This window comes from Panicum virgatum, chromosome 3N (assembly GCF_016808335.1).
Source record: "Panicum virgatum strain AP13 chromosome 3N, P.virgatum_v5, whole genome shotgun sequence".
Classification (NCBI taxonomy): Eukaryota; Viridiplantae; Streptophyta; class Magnoliopsida; order Poales; family Poaceae; genus Panicum; species Panicum virgatum.
Window position 1 is genome coordinate 67168255 of NC_053147.1, and position 6000 is coordinate 67174254.

The following is a 6000-nucleotide window of genomic DNA, read 5'->3' on the forward strand; positions in this document are numbered from 1 at the left end:
AGGATGGTGTTGCGTTCGGGAAATGAAAGGGATGGTGCCAGTGGTTCGGGTGGCAATAACCACCGCAACAACGAGGATTCCCTTCCTAATCCTCCAGTTCACCCAAATCTCGCGGACGTCCTGGCCCGACAAACTAAACTCATGGCGCACCTAGTCAATCAGTTGGGCAATGCCGGCAATAATGGTCCAAGGGCTGAGCCTCAAGTGAACAGGTTCGGGGATTTCTTCCGTACCAATCCTCCCATCTTCCGTGGCTCCAAGGATCCTCTGGATGCGGATTTCTGGCTCAATGTCATTGAAGAGAAGCTGGGTCTTATTGAGTGTGAGCCCCATGAGAAGGTTCTTTTTGCTGCTCATCAACTGCATGATGCCCCTGGGGCTTGGTGGCGGAATTTCAAGGCATCTCACCCTGCCAACTACCGCTTCACATGGGAGGAGTTCTGCACAGCTTTTCGCTCCTTCCATATTCCCAAGGGTATCATGGACATCAAGAAGAAGGAGTTTCTGAATCTCACTCAAGGAGGTCGTGATGTGATGGCCTATATCAATGCCTTCAACACTCTCTCCCAATATGCACCTGAAGAAGTAGCCACCGATGCCAAGAAGCAAGAACGCCTGTATGATGGGCTCTCCGCGGAGTTGCAAGACAAGCTCTCCACTACCAAGTTTGAAGACTTCAATGACTTGGTGAATATCGCCATCAGAGCTGAGCACAAGATGAAGAATCTTGAGGCAAAGAACAAGCGCCCCGCTCCTACCTCAGCAGGCGGTAGCTCCTCACGTCCACGTCTGGGGCCTTCTCCTTTTCCACCTCGGGCGCCGGGTGCTCAAGCTCCACGTCCTATGTGGATTGTGCGTCACCCTCAACCTCCTCAAGGACAAGCTCCTAGGCCGGTCAGTGCCTATTGGAACAACCCAGGTGTGACCGCAAAGGGTCCGTGCTTCAATTGTGGTGGCTTAGGCCACATCTCTAGGGATTGCCCCTCTCCGAGGCGTGGTGGTGCCTTCAATGCACCTAGGCCCAATACTCCTCTGCCTCAAGCACAGCGTCAAGAAGCTAAGCCACAACAAGCTCCTAAACGTGGCCGTCTCAACTACACCACCGCCGAAGAAATTCCGGAGAACGCTGAAGTCCTCATGGGTACGCTCCTAATCAAATCTCACCCTGCTATGGTTCTTTTTGATTCTGGAGTAACTTTTTCTTTCATCAGCAAGAAATTTGTGCTGCATAGTAAGCTTGAAATGCAAAATCTACCAGTGCCATACCAGATAGAATCACCGGGTGGAGAGATCATTTCTAGAAACTTTGTGGATAGGGTTCCAATTCTCATCGAGGGAGCTATTTTCCAAGCTAATCTTCTTGTCCTAGATCAGATGGGTTTAGATGTGATTCTTGGGATGAATTGGTTGGGTAAGCATGACGGAGTTATCAAATGTGGGCCCCGCACCATTGATCTTTTGCACCCTTCTGGGAGTAGAGTTCTACTGTCTCTTGCCAAGGTGGAATCTTGTTTATATGCCTTGGCGAGTACCAAAGCCACGGTGTTGGAAGATATTCCCGTGGTTTGTGAGTATCCGGATGTCTTTCCGGAAGAATTACCGGGTATGCCTCCTGATCGTGACGTTGAATTTGTCATAGAGCTCAAGCCCGGAACAGCTCCCATCTCTAGACAACCTTACCGAATGCCTCCCAATGAGTTAAAGGAATTGAAGAAACAACTCAAGATTCTGTTGGATAAGGGTTTTATTTGTCCGAGCTCCTCTCCTTTGGGATGCCCGGCTCTTTTTGTGAAGAAGAAAGATGATAGTTTACGGTTGTGTGTTGATTACCGTCCGTTAAACGAAGTCACTATCAAGAACAAATATCCTCTTCCACGGATTGATATCTTGTTTGATCAACTCTTCGGAGCTCGTTATTTCTCTAAGATTGATTTAAGGTTGGGTTATCATCAAATCAAGATTCGAATTGAAGACATTCCGAAAACGGCTTTCTCTACTAGATATGGTCTCTATGAATTCACTGTCATGTCTTTCGGCCTCACCAATGCACCGGCTTATTTCATGTATCTGATGAATAGCATCTTCATGGAGGAACTGGATGTCTTTGTGATCATCTTCATTGATGATATCCTCATTTATTCCAAGACCAAAGAAGATCATGCTCGTCATATTCATATCGTTCTCCAAAAGCTTAGAGAGCATCATCTTTATGCCAAGTTTAGCAAATGTGAGTTTTGGCTTGAAGAAGTATCTTTTCTTGGTCATGTCCTCTCCAAGGATGGTATTGCTGTGGATCCTAGTAAGGTGCAAGATGTTCACGATTGGAAGCAACCTCAGAATGTCCATGAGGTTCGGAGTTTTCTGGGACTTGCGGGATATTACCGCCGGTTCATAGAGAACTTTTCTAAAATTGCGAAGCCTATGACCGAGTTATTGAAAAATGGGGTCAAGTTTGAGTGGTCCCCAGCCTGTGAAGAAGCCTTTCAAACCTTTAAGGATCGTCTCACTACTGCTCCAGTTCTTGCTCAGCCGGATATTTCCAAGAGCTTTGATGTCTATTGCGATGCTTCTCGCATTGGTCTTGGCTGTGTTCTTATGCAAGAAGGCCGAGTGGTGGCCTATGCTTCTCGTCAACTCAAGCGAGATGAAGAAAATTATCCTACCCATGATTTAGAGCTTGCGGCTGTTGTCCATGCTCTAAAGATATGGCGTCATTATCTGCTTGGTAATCACTGCAACATCTATACTGATCACAAAAGTCTCAAGTACATTTTCACTCAATCTGATCTAAACATGAGGCAACGTCGATGGCTTGAACTGATCAAGGATTATGACATTGAGGTGCACTATCATCCTGGTAAGGCGAATGTCGTCGCCGATGCACTAAGTCGAAAGGTTCAATGCAACTGCTTGACCATAGCTCCTCCTGTGCATATTCTCTGTGATGATCTTCGGAAACTTGGAATTTCTATGGTCAAAGAAGGCTATCTTGCTACTCTTACAGTCAGATCTGATCTTTATGATCAAATTAAGGAAGTCCAAAAGAAGAATAAGGGTATGGCTCGAATTCGGGAGTTAATGAATGAGGGCAAAGCTCGGTGTTTCTCTACGGATGGTCAAGGGGTTCTATTCTTTGGGAAGCGAATTGTGGTGCCAAAGGATCATAAGCTCAGGCGAATTATCCTTGATGAATCCCACAGTTCTCAATTTTCCATTCACCCAGGTAGTACAAAAATGTATCAAGATCTCAAGCAAAGATTTTGGTGGACTCGCATGAAGCAAGAAATTGCTCGGTACGTCTCTGAGTGCGATGTTTGCCAAAGGGTTAAAGCCGAGCATCTTAAACCAGCTGGTACTCTTCAGCCCTTGCCTATCCCATCATGGAAGTGGGAAGAAATTGGAATGGATTTCATCACTGGGTTACCCAGGTCTTCTCAAGGATATGATTCTATATGGGTAATTGTGGATCGATTGACAAAGTCGGCTCATTTCCTTCCAGTGAAGACTACTTATCATGCCAAGCAGTATGCGGAGTTGTATCTCACTCGCATTGTCTGTCTTCATGGTGTTCCTAAGAAAATTGTCTCGGATCGCGGCCCTCAATTTGTTGCTCACTTTTGGAGAAGTCTGCATGAAGCCATGGGAACCGATCTCACCTACAGTACTGCTTATCATCCTCAAACCGACGGTCAAGCCGAGAGAGTCAATCAAGTCTTAGAAGACATGCTGCGAGCCTGTGCTCTTATATATGAGAAGAAATGGGTTACATGCTTGCCATTCGCAGAGTTTTCTTACAACAATAGTTATCAAGCAAGTATCAAGATGTCTCCTTTTGAAGCTCTCTATGGAAGACGGTGCAGAACTCCGATCAATTGGTCCGAATCTGGAGAAAGGCCTTTCTATGGTCCAGATTTGGTGAAAGATGCTGAGGATCAAGTCAGGATTATTCGTGAGAATCTTCGCATTGCTCAATCTCGTCAAAAGACTTATGCTGATCGTCGTCGCCGGGAACTACATCTCAAAATCGGGGATTATGTCTATCTTAAGGTTTCTCCATTTAAGGGCACTCGCCGTTTCCAAGTCAGAGGAAAATTAGCGCCACGCTATGTCGGACCTTTTCGAATCATCAAGAAAGTTGGAGCAGTGGCCTATCAATTGGAACTTCCTCAATCACTCTCCGCAGTGCACAATGTCTTTCATATCTCTCAGTTGAAGCAGTGCCATCGTGTTCCAGCTGACGCCGTCGACCTTGAGTCACTTGATCTTCAACCGGGCCTTACCTACGAAGAACACCCAATAGCCATTCTTGATCGAGATGAAAGAAAGGTGAAGCGTAGCATGGTGAAGTTTGTGAAGGTTCAATGGAGCAATCACTCCGAAGATGAAGCCACTTGGGAGCGTGAGGATCGGTTACGTCAAGAATATCCGGAATTCTTTTCCGATGAGTAAGTTCTCTATCTACCACACCCCGCTTTCTTGATGAAGTTTAGTTTCCTAGATACTGTTATATGTGTACACAGTCACCATCAAGAAAACCCTAGGAATGTCTCACACCACATCATCCCTGTCTTTGTGCATCATCTCTTAGATGTTTATCTTGTCTAGGTGAATATGACCTCAACCTAGTCCGAATTTTATCCTTCCCCTCTTGTCTACCTAAATCTCGGGACGAGATTTTCTTAAGGGGGGAGATTGTCACAACCAGAAAAAAAGGAAAAGAAAATAAAAAAAATCCCGCTGGGCCCCACCTGTCAGTCTCCTCTCTCCCTCTCCTCTCTGTTTTGCGCCGCGGCACGCACGCGTCGTCGCCGGCGGCCATCCTCGGGCCACGTGCCGTCAATCCTCGTGCGCCGTGCCCAACCGTCCCTCCTCTCTCGCCTCAAGACCCCGCCCCGACCCCCGTTCCCCTCAAACCCTAACCCTAGCCCTTTCCCTCCACCACCGGCGCCGTCCCGAGCTCCCGTCGCCGCCCGCCGCCACGATTCACCGTCGCCGGTGAGCGTCGCCTCGATTCCTTGCGCGGGGAGCTTCATCTCCCTCCCCGTGACCGAGTTCGCCCCTCACCCGGCCTCATTCGCCTCCCTGCAGGGCCACCGCCGCTCGTCTCCGCCCGCCGCCGCCCCTGCTCGTCGCGCCGCCCCTCCACCGCCGCTACTCGCCTGCATCTCCGCCGGTGAGGCTCGCCACCTCCTTCTCTTTCCCGTGCGCGCTTCCCCCTGGCCGCTCCGGCCCCGCCTCTCGCCGCCGCCGTCCGCCGGCGCCGCTGCGTCACGCCGCGCGCGCGGGCTGCGCGGTGGCCGCGCCCACGACGCGCCCTGGCTGCGCCCCGCCGCGGGTCAAGGCCACTGGTTGGCCTTGACTCGGGCCGGTGGGCCGCTGGCCAGCGGGCCCCACCCGTCAGCGCCTGCGGGTGTGGAATCCGGGTGTATCTAGCGATTTTGGTTAGAATTTCTTTAGGTTTTATCTATCAGCAAACTTGCAAAATGTGTAGAAATTCATGTATAGCTCCAAAATTATGAAACTTGTTTTGTTGGATTCCTCTAGATGAGATATACTCAAGAAAAATATTGTTTTGCATGTTACTTTGTTGTAGATTTATCTATAGATTTATCTTGCAAAAGTGAGTTTATTGCTTGGTTATTTGTGTACTGCTAGATAAATGCCAAACCAAATTTTGTTAGACTCCTTGTGAGGTGTAGTTTTCAGTGGTGCAGCTTGTTCACATGATTCCTTGCTGTTGGTTAGGGTTTCATTTCGTTTTCGTGCTTGCTGTCCAAAATGTGGTTTAATATAGAACTTCTTGCTGGAAAGTGATAAAATGGCAAAACCAGTTTTTTGAGCCTTGTGTTCCTTCCTAGTTTCGTTAATAATTTTCTTGGATTTTTTTAGTTTAGTTTGCATTCCTTTCCTGTTTTATCTTGTTTTGATTAGCTGAAAATTGTTCTATTTATGATTAATTCTAGGAAAATGCTTTTGCTGCAAAACCAATTTTCATGAGTC